The following is a 12,398-nucleotide window of genomic DNA, read 5'->3' as shown; positions in this document are numbered from 1 at the left end:
CCATGTCTGTTTCCTGTTAGAAACATGTATTGTTGGCCCCTCTGTGTTTGTTGGAAACACTATTTATGTTCTCTTAGGAACATTGTGATTGGAATAACAGTAGGATCTACTTTCTTTTTCTCATTTCTTTAGAGAGGTGGTCTGAGACTAGAATGTCATGCATGATCTTAATCACTCTAGATTCCCTTTACCCTGCTTATTTGTTTCCTAACATTAACTGAAGTAGTCTTGTTTATTTTGCCATTTGACTTGCTTCTGTCTTTTCCAAAGAAATGTAAGTCCCATGATAGCAGCAATTCTCTACTTGTTTATTGTTTTATTCCACCATTGAGAATACTGCCGGACATCTAAGAAGTACTTAATAAATATTCAGTGGAGAAATGAAAATATGGCAGCCTCTTTTGTGGAGCCAGGACTAGTATTAAGTCATGTGGTTCACTTCTTCAAAAGTTTCATGACATTTGAAGACTTTGTCTCCCAAGGCTTGAACACAGTAGTTCCTGGAATCCAGAAGTGGGTCAGAGAGTTGGGAATGAGATGCTGCTTCTCAGTTTCTACACCTGGATCTTTAACTTCTCCCTCCTCACTCATTAAGCTTTACTGGGCTCCTCCATCGCTGGAGCTGCAGAAGAACAAAATGCAGATTTGTAACTGGTTTCATAAGAATCTTGAAATTAGCAGAATGGCTGTTATTAAAAAGTCAAAAAATAGATGCTCGTGAGGTTGTGGAGAAAAGGGAGCACTTATATACTGCTGATGGGAATGTGAATTAGTTCTGCCACTGTGGAAAGGAGTTTGACGATTTCTCAGAAAACTTAAAACAGAGCTACTCTTCAACCCAACAATCTCATTACTGCCTATATACTCAAAGGAATATAAATCGTTCTATTGTAAAGACATATGAATATGTGAGTTCACTGCGGCACTATTTGCAATAGCAAAGACATGGAATCAACCTAAATGCCCATCAATGGTAGACTGGATAAAGGAAATGTGGCACATATGCACCACAGAATACTAGGCAGCCATAAAAAAGAATGAAATCATGTCCTTTGCTGCAACATGGATGGAGCTGGAGGCCATGATCCAAAGTGCATTAATGCAACAACAACGAGAAACTAAATATGGCACATTTTCACTTAGAGATGGGAGCTAAACATTGAATACACATGGACACAAAGACAGGAACAAGAAACACTGGGGTCTAGTTGATGGCGGAATGTGGTAGGAGGGTGAGGATTGAAAAGTTACCTCTCGGATACTGTGCTTGTTACCTGAGTGATGAAATAATCTGTACATCAAACCCCTGCAACATGCAGTTTACCTATGTAACAAACTGCACATGTACTCCCTGAATCTAAAGTTAAAGTCAGAAAAGGGGAAAAATAATATTGTACAGTGCATTCTCAGTTAAGCAGATTTAAAAGGTTAATTTATTCTCTAGTGGGGTTCTTTTCTGGGTTTTTTGGAAACCACCCAAGGGACTCTCTTATGCAAAGTTCCACTCATGTAGAAATACACAGCTGCGGCCGGGCGCGGTGGCTCAAGCCTGTAATCCCAGCACTTTGGGAGGCCGAGACGGGTGGATCACGAGGTCAGGAGATCGAGACCATCCTGGGTAACACAGTGAAACCCCGTCTCTACTAAAAAATACAAAAAAACTAGCCGGGCGAGGTGGCGGGCGCCTGTAGTCCCAGCTACTCGGGAGGCTGAGGCAGGAGAATGGCCTGAACCCGGGAGGCGGAGCTTGCAGTGAGCTGAGATCCGGCCACTGCACTCTAGCAAGGGGGACAGAGTGAGACTCCGTCTCAAAAAAAAAAAAAAAAAAAAGAAATACACAGCTGCTGGCCACTCATCACTCTCCACTCGTCCCCTTGGCTTCTAGTGGGTTACTTCTCTGTGGTGCTCATTTCATGTCCTTGTGCTATTCTTTTGTCCTTGTGGGCAGGTATCCTCTCAGGACCATTCCATCTGGCTTCCTTTTTCAGAACCCATCTATATACATGCCATTGTCCTACCAAACACTTGAAAGCATTAGCCATACTTAAGATTTCTTTTCTTCTTACTCAGCCAACAGGCAGAGGATGCTCCAGCCAAAATCTCTAGCTTTTAGACTATTCCAGGTAGGTGAAAATCAGAAACGTAGCTGTATGTTCCTCTATCTCCAGGGAACCATGTAAAACTCTCCAATTTATTTTCAGTCCGCATCACCTGGATTGAAATGAGAGGGAGAGAGGGAACTGTCCTCTCCTTCTCTCTGTGGACAGAAGTAATGGGGAAACCCAGAATATACCAACAAGTCTTTCCTTATGTCTGGACTTCTCAAATTCCAAGGAATGCTTTTCTCCTCACATATATACTTAGGGTTAGAGGTAGGTGCAGGCTGAATGCGTAGTACTATCTTCTAGCAAGTCTACGTAGATAGATTGGAAACTTGATTGAGAATGTAGGACTTAAAACATTGTCTCCTATTTTGAGTCCCCTGCAAACATCTGAGATAACAGGGAAACGTTACTTTTTTTTTTTTTTTTTTTTTTTTTGAGACAGAGCCTCACACCACCGCCAGGATGGAGTGCAGTGGCGCCATCTCAGCTCACTGCAACCTCCACCTCCTGGGTTCAAGCAATTCTCCTGTCTTAGCTTCCCGAGTAGCTGGGACTACAGGCGCACACCACCACAGCCAGTTAATTTTTGTATTTTTAGTAGAAACGGGGTTTCATCATCTTGGCCAGGATGGTCTTGATTTCTTGACCTCGTGATCCACTTGCCTTGGCCTCCCAAAGTGTTGGGATTACAGGTGTGAGCCACCGGGCCTAGCTAAAATGTTACTTTTAACATTCTGTTACATACATAAATATTCAAAAGTGCTTCTGCTGTTAAGTTTTAGCTGGAACTTGTTGATTCATGTAATTGTGAGGTAGACAGGTAATTCTGGCTTCTGTTATAGTTGGATCCGGGACCTCAAATGATCCCAACAGCACCCTCCCTCTGTCTCATTAATTGCTGTTCTCATTTTTTTTTTTATCTTTCTCTTACTTAGGAGATTCTGTTTTCTGATGGAAATTATCTCATATGATTAACGTAAATATGGTTTGGTTAAGAAAAATGGATAAATCATGAAATTTTATGGTCTTAACAAGGTATAAAACACCACTTGACTACCAACAATTGTCATTGGTTTAATATCCTATTAACTAGGATAAATTAGGTTCCTGTATTATTTTTCCATTGATTTTGTTGAAAAGATAATATAAATCTTCAGCAACTATATGCATTAACGAGAGAATGGTAAAGTATATTTAATAGTGGAAAGTATATTAGTACACACATATTATTATTGGCAAAATGCACAAAGAAATTGAGTTATAAATCTGCCCTACTGCTCTCTATGTAACTATTTCTACTGAGGTTCTCATAATATTATACACATATATTTGTTGACCTTCTAGACAAAGAAATACATTCTGTGATATGTGAAGTATATTGTAACCCAGAAGAGGAATGTTTTCCCCAGTGAGGGTTCATTTAAATAATTGTATCATCACCATGGTGGGGTTATGTTTTTTTTGGTTTTTTCACAACACGGTCTATGGTACACAGCCTCGGTAACTATAGTCCCTAAAGTGAGATAAAATATGTTAGAGAAGAAATGAACACCTGCTGGAGTTATTTTTGTTTTGACTAGAGGCACTTTGATATTCAGCTAGAGAGAGGCATATGCAAGGGAAAGGATGTATACAGTGATTAAAACCATGTTTTCTTGCCAGTGGGGGTTCTATACACATTTTATCACTGTTTCTGGAGGTAAAACAAGAAGGTGTGTAACCTTTGTATCCCACGGCCACACCATTAATCTCATCCAGAATGAAGACAGAAGGTCTCAGTATGTGGTACCCATAGAACAGATATATTTTAATAGACCAGAGCTTGATGCTATCACAAACACCAGCATTTGCCAAGTTTAACATGAAATAAACTCTACTCTTACAAATAAGTGAAATAGAATAAAATACATAAAACATCTGTTTTTAAGTTATTTTAAGGTTTGTAAATGAAATGAGACACCTCCTGGCTCAATCAACTTGTTTTTATGAGTTAATGGGCTGTGATGCCAAGTTTTCTTTTAATACTAAAATCCATTTTAAGGTGGTTCTTATAGCCTTTAGTGAAATGATGCTTCTCTAGAAAGAAAGGGTTTGTTTGTTTGTTTGTTTGTTTTGTTTTGTTTTTAGAGATTTCTGTGATGCCTGCTTGCTCACAAATAGTGCATGGTGTTTGTTTGGCACATATATGAGCACCTAACATTGTATGTATAATGAATTGTTTAAGAGATATATTAGTGGGTTATCATTTAGCTCATGGCCAATACTGGGAATCTGGTGGAAGGGAGCAACTTTTTAGAAAGACCACTTTTAGGGCTCCAACTGCTTGGTTTACAAAATCTTATTTATTTGTCTTTTATATTATTCATTTATTATAATTATTAATTACTATTTCCCTGTTTTTCTCCATCTCAAAAAAAGCAACAAAAAAGGAAAAAGAAATGTGTGTTCATGAAAAGCTTTTAGTAACTAAAACTAATTAGTGAAATTTAAAAAACAAAGTTCTGTAAGAACTGGGATATGACCCAAAAAACTGTTAGAACAAAATACACCAGTTTAAAAATACCTATAAAGGAGCAGGACATCCAAAAGCCATCAAGATGCACCCTTTCTCAACTTTGTAGTCCTTCTTTCTTCATTTATTGCTGCACTACGGACTGTTTTCAAGTTCAGGGAATTCAGAAAATCCCACCCTAAACATGGCACCTTGGCATGTTGATTGTTTTAAATTGAAGAAACTTAAAAAAAAAAAAAAAAAAAACAGATGTAGAATGGGCACTTTGACCTTAAAAGCAAGAGATAAAACTCCCACGTAGAAGAGGTGTCCTCTCTGTACCTTAAGGAAGAAAGATGTTCCTATTATGAGAAAGGGCAGTCAAAACCCAGAGAAATCTGTACGAGCAAACTTTGTTCGAATAACCCTTATTTTCCTACTCACAATTAGCTACCATAGTCCCAAATCCCCTTTCTTTGTCACGTTTTCACGCTGTCTGCCACTTGGTCCTACTCAGTAGATAAGTGTTCAACTCTGCTTCTTGGGGTCTTCATTTCTTTTTGAGAGATTCCATGTCATGCGAAACTTATATTAAATACATTTACATATTTTTCTTCTGTTAATCTATCGTATGCTAGTCTAATTCTCAGGCTTAGCTGAAAAACCTTAAGAGGGTAGAGATAAAATTTTGCCTCCCCTACGGTTTTCAGAAATATTCTTTTTGATGCCTACTCTGAGGTTTGCTGTAGTAAAAATGTTCTTAGCTTAGTGTTTGGCATTAGGAAAAGCAATCAATGTTAATAATTATTTATAGGTATTGGTAAAGATATCCCAATGACCCCATCTGTATTAGGCAGGATAGATTAGGGACTGCTGAAATTATAAATGGGCCTACTGGCTGTCTCGGGCAGCTACTGCATCTGGCGACTTAGATATCTAGACTACTGTCACCTTGTATTTTGTTTATCCCAATGAATGCACATCCTTTATAATCACTGTGTAGGGGAAGGCAGTTCTGGAGTGTAACCTAACTGCAACTAGACTGGGAAATGTGGGAGGACATATATTCAGTATGTAGAAAATATTTGGGTTACATCAGTCGTATAGCAAGGACATATTTATCTGATTTGTAATATGATTACTCAATCAATAGTAGTTGTATGTGATAATTTTCTATACTTTAAGTAACAGGCTGAAAAAAACAATAGTACTGGTTAAAACCCTTATATGGAGAGTGACGTATTCTGGAAATAAACGAATAATTGAGTATTTAAAATATAACTTTCTTATATATTTTACATTCTTAGAAGGATCATATTTCAAAGTAGAAAGCCATGCTCTATGCTAATGGCTAGAATGGCTTACTTTATATTCAAACTATCTTCATTATTTAAGTACACTGTAGACTTTTGAACTGATACTTGTGTCGTATAATGTTCTTCAGGTTTCATTAATTAGAGTATTTATTATATATTTTACTTCAGTTAAGTTACATATGTGATTCTATTTTCAACAAATATTTACTAGTAAATATGTTACTTAATCATACATAGTAAAATTTAATAAATATATTATATTAATATTTTGACCTAAATTTCCATATGTGAGTTATTATTTCAAAGTTTGAATAGGTTATTTTTTCCCAAAACTATTAATAGTCAGAGCTACAGAACAATGGATATTCTAGGATCAGAAATCTCCTGCCAGTATGGTTCTTACATGGTCTTTGAAGATTATCCAATAGAGATAGAGGTTTTTTTTTTTTTTTTTTTCCAATTCTTGATTTACCTAACTTCAATTACTTGGTCGCATGTAGTAGAAAGGAAAAAGGAAGGGAGAAAAAGAAAAAAAAGAACCTATATTTAAAATATTGTCTCAGATCATGTAAAAGAGTGGATACATAGACAAACTACTGGAAGGTAATCAAATTTTGTCTTTTTATCTGTCTACATTAAGCAATAAAAAACTTCTTGTTCACGTAAAATTGAAAAAATGTTTTTTTTTTGTTATTCAGAAGGAATAATTTATTCTTCCAACTCATGAAATTTTGTGTGTTTGGAATGATTGTGGTGAAATTGATTTATATCTACATCTATGGTAAATTTTCACTGTATACAAAATGATGCCAATGATGAAATAACATTTGTTGAAAGCTTACCACATGCCAATTATTTTTTAACCTTGTCACACACTTTATTAAATTGTTAATTAATTAAAATTACCTGATGGGACTTCCCTTTTGTACCCTTTTGCTTTTAAGAAAATGTAAGCATGAATATTAAATAATGGTATGATGAGAATATTTACAAATATTAAAGCAATTTATATTTCAGTCAGTCATAGAGAATGTTTTCTTGTAGTTTTCTACTGTTAAGATTAAATTCCAAGGCAATGCTATTGAGAATAAGTCAGCCATATCTACTTTGAGACTTACAGCAAAATTTTGGATTCTAGATTGAGACAATGCATTAGAAATCTACACATTTTGGAGATAAAAAATGTTTTTTTTTATTTTTAATTTTATTTATTTATTTATTTTTGAGACAAAGTCTTTCTCTGTCACCCAGACTTGAGTTCTATGGCGGGATCTCAGCTCACTGCAACCTCCACCTCCCGGGTTCAAATGATTCTTCTGCCTCAGCCTCTCTAGTAGCTGGGACTGCAGGCATGTGCCACCACGTCTGGCTAATTTTTGTATTTTTAGTAGAGATGGGGTTTCACCATATTGGTCAGTGTGGTCCTGAACTCCTGACCTCAGGTGATCTGCCCACCTCGGCCTCCCAAAGTGCTAACATTACAGGTGTGAGCCACTGCACCCAGACAAAAAATGTTTTATTTTTTTAATACCAACTTCTTTGCACTCTTTGGATTTTTTTCCTAGATTCAAATAATGAAAATTGACTATAAACAACAAGTAGAGAGGGCTCAGATTATAACCAAAGATTAAGTTCCCATTCAACAGGAAATGTAAATAGAAGCCCATTCAGATAGGAAAAAGGAGAATGGATAGATATCGTTGGATCTTTATGTATCCTTGTTTCTCAACATTTCCTCCAACATCCTGTGATCAACGGGGCAGTGAGTGTCCTTTTGAAGAGTCTGTAATCATTTGATCTCTTGTGTTCATTTCACCATATACATAACTTTGGTAAGGAAGTAGACAGAAAGGAGGGAGGGATAAAAGGAAGAATAAAGAGATGAAAGGATGGAAGAAAGGAAAGAAGGAGGTAAGAGAGGAATGAGACGGGAAAGAGGGATGATATCCAGAAGGAAATTGAGGAATAATGGGATCAATTATTGAAATATTTTTGTTATTCCTGGGATTACACCCTAGAAAAGTCATTGCTTTTCAACCCTAATGATTTTTCAATTCTACTGACACATTAGAACCATCTGGAGAAATTTTTATGGGTATTACCCAGGACCCACTTGTAGAAGCTAAGCATCTCAGTCCATTAAAAGTAATTCAGCTGTTCCAGTTTAAAATTTAGGTTTTTTTTTTTTTTTTCAGATATTTTGTCACAAGACTGTTTGAAAATAAATTTAGGCTGGGTGTGGTGGCTCACACCTGTAACCCCAGCACTTTGGGAGGCCCAGGTGGGCAGATCACCTGAGGTCAGGAGTTAGAGACCAGTCTGGCCAACATGGTGAAGCCCCGACTCTATTAAAAATACAAAAATTAGCCGGATGTGGTGGCATTAGCCTGTATTCTCAGCTACCCAGGAGACTGAGGTAGGAGAATCCCTTGAACCCAGGAGGCAGAGGTTGCAGTGAGCCGAGATTGCACCACTGCACTCCAGCCTGGAAGACTAAGAAGAATTTTTTTTTTCTCAAAAAAAAAAAAAAAAGAAATCCATTCAAAATGAATCTTAATATTAAAACTGTCCTCTCATTTAAACAGTCCCTCCACCTTTTCTCCATCTTCCTCTTTCTTCTACAACTCATGCTCTCTAAGATGGCAATAGGGCAATAGGTTAGGGGGGATGGAGATTGGAATGACTTCAAGAGTTTGAGATGGAGGAGTCTGATCTTCATTCCATACCCTCTTCCTTGCTGATTTCTGCTGAGATGATTGATTTGATTCATCATTGTATATTTGCCTCTATCCACTGTACACCTGCTTCTCATGAAGTTCTTCTCTCACTGTGTTGGCTACAAATATCTCTGCTCTCTAGCTTGGCTTCTGATTCTGGGATTCACCTACTTTGAATCTTACCTACCTTAAATTCTTCTATCAACTATTCCAACCCTGCTGTAACCATTACGGGGGAGTGTGATAAATTGGGAACCCCATCAATACTATGTACAGCCTGCAGGCTAACTCCTACCTTCTATCTAGCCATAACAACTTCACCATGCCATTTCTACTCATGATCCACATGCAGTGAGCCATCAATAAGAAGAATGACTCCTGCAGACCTACACAATGGACCATTCACTGCTAGAGAGAATACAGCTACATTTTTTTTTTCTAAAAAAAAATTAAATATATTTCAGAGGTTGTATCATGCCACATAGTTTTATTTGCACTTAATTAACTGAACTGCCATGGACATATAAGTACTTACATAGTGCTTGTATGTTTCCAAGTCTGTGAGTATTAAGTATTTTTATACAGAATGATTCACATCTTTTTTTTTTTAGATTTAGTACACACTTCAAAGCTTTAACATTGAAACTAAGTTAGGTGATGTATATTGCTAGTTAGGTTGTGATATCCAGAGGTTCATGGAGAGATCAGATAGTGAGTCAGTTTAATCACATAATTTATACAAGAAGGTCTCCTGCACTGGAATTTGTCCACCTCCTTGGAATTCTCTACTCATCTATGCAGAATGTTGGCCCTAAGGGAAATCAGAAAGAAAGCTCCAGGTAAGTCTCACAGTAGGATCTACCTTCCTTCATTCTTCTTCACTTTTAACCTCTTAGTCTCCACCTTCCCATCAGAAAAATATTTGACCTCCTTCTTGGCTCTCTTGCCATATTCTGCATTCTTCACTTTATGGTTTTCAGTAAAAGTTCAATGCTGTTTATCTAATTTGGCACTTCCTCTCCCTGATGCAAGCTGATACGAATCTTTTCAAATACTAAATTCTTACAGGTTGAAAAGTGCATTGATTTCAGGTTATTTCACTTATTGTAAGTTGAAAAGAAAATACTAAGAAGAATTTCATTTAACTTATTTATTCTAGGCTATATCTGTTCTGTATATGAAGCCATAAATGACAATTAACTAATAGACAAGGGCCTTAGAACAACATATATATACAAAGAAAGCTTGTGGTTTAATATTTCCGAATATTATACCCTGCATATGCAACGGACCTTGTAAATATTTGGACAATAGTAATCAATACTTTTAAAAGATACTGTTATTTCTTTATGTTTCAACCTCCTTTTGTTTATCTGTTTTGATAAGGTTAGGCTTTGTGTCCCCACCCAAATCTCATCTTGAATTGTGATCCCCAGGTATTGAGGGAGAGACCTGGTGGAAGGTGATTGAATCAGGGAAACAGTCTTTCCCCATTCTGTTCTAGTAATAGTGGGTTCTCACAAGATCTGATTGTTTTGTAAGTTGCAGTTTTTCCTCCTTTGCTTGCTTCCCTCTCCTGTTACCATGTAACAAAAGTCCTTGCTTCCCCTTCGCCTTCCACCATGATTGTAAGTTTCCTGAGGCCTCCCCAGCCATGTGGAGCTGTGAGTCAATTAAATGTCTTTCCCTTATAAATTTTACCCAGTTTCAGGTATTTCTTTACAGCAGTGTGAAAATGGACTAAAACATATGTCTTGATCCATCTCCTTAATAACTACCACCTGTCTGCCAACTTCACTTGATTCTATAATTTCTAGTTTCTGAGACTGACACCTTCAACAATGACCTATTGCTATAAATAGGTCTGTGTATTAATTGATTTCCAGAATCTGAAACTTATTCTATCTCATTTCAACCATGCTTCTGATAATAATAAAAACTCAATATATTAAAAAATTATTTTAAAAATCCACATTATTTACAAGTTAGATTATGCAAACCATAGTTTCAGTAGGTAACTTACAGACCCTCCAATTCATATTTGTAACATAAAATTACATTTATATTATATAAATGAGCCGCAGATGGCCTCTGTGCATTGGCACTAAGGTGCTTTATTTCTTCACTATAGTTTGAGGCCTATTTGCTCAAAAATCTGCCAACATCAAACCCAAATTTTTACATATCTAATTTAAAAAAAAATAACCCACATGAGAAGATCATAGCCATTTTGAACTTATTTGTTTTATACTACCTTTAAAACCTTATACAACAACTGTTACCCATTAATAAGATAAGACCTTATAGTTATAAGGACCCAAGCTGCTATGAACCTTCAGAGTTCTCTGACCCAAAGACTCCCTGATGTACTGCAGAGCAACATCACCTAGACATGTAAGCACTCGCTTCCGTTCCCCTCTCCCCTGGAAGTTCCCTTACCCTCCTCTCCTGGATGGTGGCTCCTGGGCTAAGCCTCCGGCTAGTATCATGCTGTAAGGGTCTTCATATCTCATGCAGTCCTGTCCAAGTACCACCCATTAATGCTCATTGTGTGTTATTGCCTATTGTGATTCTATCTTTCCCTTGATCAACCTCAAATCCCTCAAACCCCCTATAATTTCCCATCTCAGACACCAGAGATTCTTGAACTCAAAATCTGTAACACTGTACCTCGGTCAGAAGTAAGTCATCAGGCAGGGAATTGATACCATCTCCTTACAAAAGTATTTACAGCATTGAGATCTTTTACAAGCACATATGTATTTAAAATATTGATATCTACTATTAATCGAATTTTACCAAATGGCAGACACTTTACAAGGCAGTTTGCAAATATCACATTTAACATAATTACCATGACAATAAAATAAAGTAGGTGCTATTATTTCTATTTTATCTATAAGGAAAATGAGATTTAGAAAACTTATATAAATTACCCCAAACAAAATAATTTTTTCATGGGAGGACTGAGCCATGATTAAATCAAGTCTTTCTTCTAATAAAATGTTTAGTCTTTTTATCTTTCACTACCTTATATTCCTCTTGTGGTGACTTTTATTATTTTTATAATCTTTGTTTTGTTTGTTCTGTTTCACTAAGCAACTGTTTTTTTCTGATTTTTACTGTGCATATTAGTTCTACTTCCCATACAAAATAAAAACAAATGAAAAAACTCTTTAAAAATATTGCATTAACCCTGAAGAAAAAACTACGTTTTTTGTCCTCATATTCTATTTAATATCCACAAATCATTTTATTTAAATTGACTTTCAGTTAATCAAGTTCTTGATGATTATAAATATAAATTATGTATACTTTTGGCATAAATGCTAAACAAATATGTTGCAATAAATGCAGATATACAAATATTCTAGTGGGGTATATCCTATACATATTTACAGCAGGAATGCACTGAAGGAATTTTTTTTCTTTAATATTTCCATTTAGGTAACTAAGTTACTTGGTAAATTAAGTTTAGCAATGAAATATGACCATTTGTACTTAATGTAAGTGAAAAGTGGTAGCGTCAAATAATCAGAAATCTGGAGAGCTTGCTAATTGAAAAGATCAGTGGAGGAAGTGCATCTTCAAATGGCCATCATTAGGTCCTAGGAAAGGCTGAGGGAATGTGGTTCATGAAAAGTCCAAACATAATTTAGTCAGTATGCAAGGAAAACTTGGTTCTATGAGTTTGAATCACAGTTAACTAAAAATCTAGTGAGACTGAGCTAGACATCAGAATAATGTGTGTTTATAACAAGAAATAAAA

At 36.2% G+C, this 12,398-nt stretch overlaps 1 long non-coding RNA gene across 1 annotated transcript; it reads right to left on the bottom strand.

Annotated features, from left to right (window-relative positions):
* Nucleotides 1-287: 287 nt before the first annotated feature.
* LOC105487785 (uncharacterized) lies at nucleotides 288-11,137 on the bottom strand. The gene is made up of 3 exons (XR_011620622.1): nucleotides 11,069-11,137; nucleotides 9,165-9,440; nucleotides 288-622 (listed from the first exon to the last, which is right to left on the bottom strand). It is a non-coding gene; the product is annotated as an uncharacterized lncRNA (long non-coding RNA).
* Between the last annotated feature and the right edge of the window lie 1,261 nt (nucleotides 11,138-12,398).

The sequence above is a fragment of the Macaca nemestrina genome, chromosome 3 (assembly GCF_043159975.1).
Source record: "Macaca nemestrina isolate mMacNem1 chromosome 3, mMacNem.hap1, whole genome shotgun sequence".
In the NCBI taxonomy this organism is placed as follows: Eukaryota; Metazoa; Chordata; class Mammalia; order Primates; family Cercopithecidae; genus Macaca; species Macaca nemestrina.
Note: the sequence above shows the minus strand (reverse complement) of the source record. Positions and strands in the feature narration are given on the sequence as shown.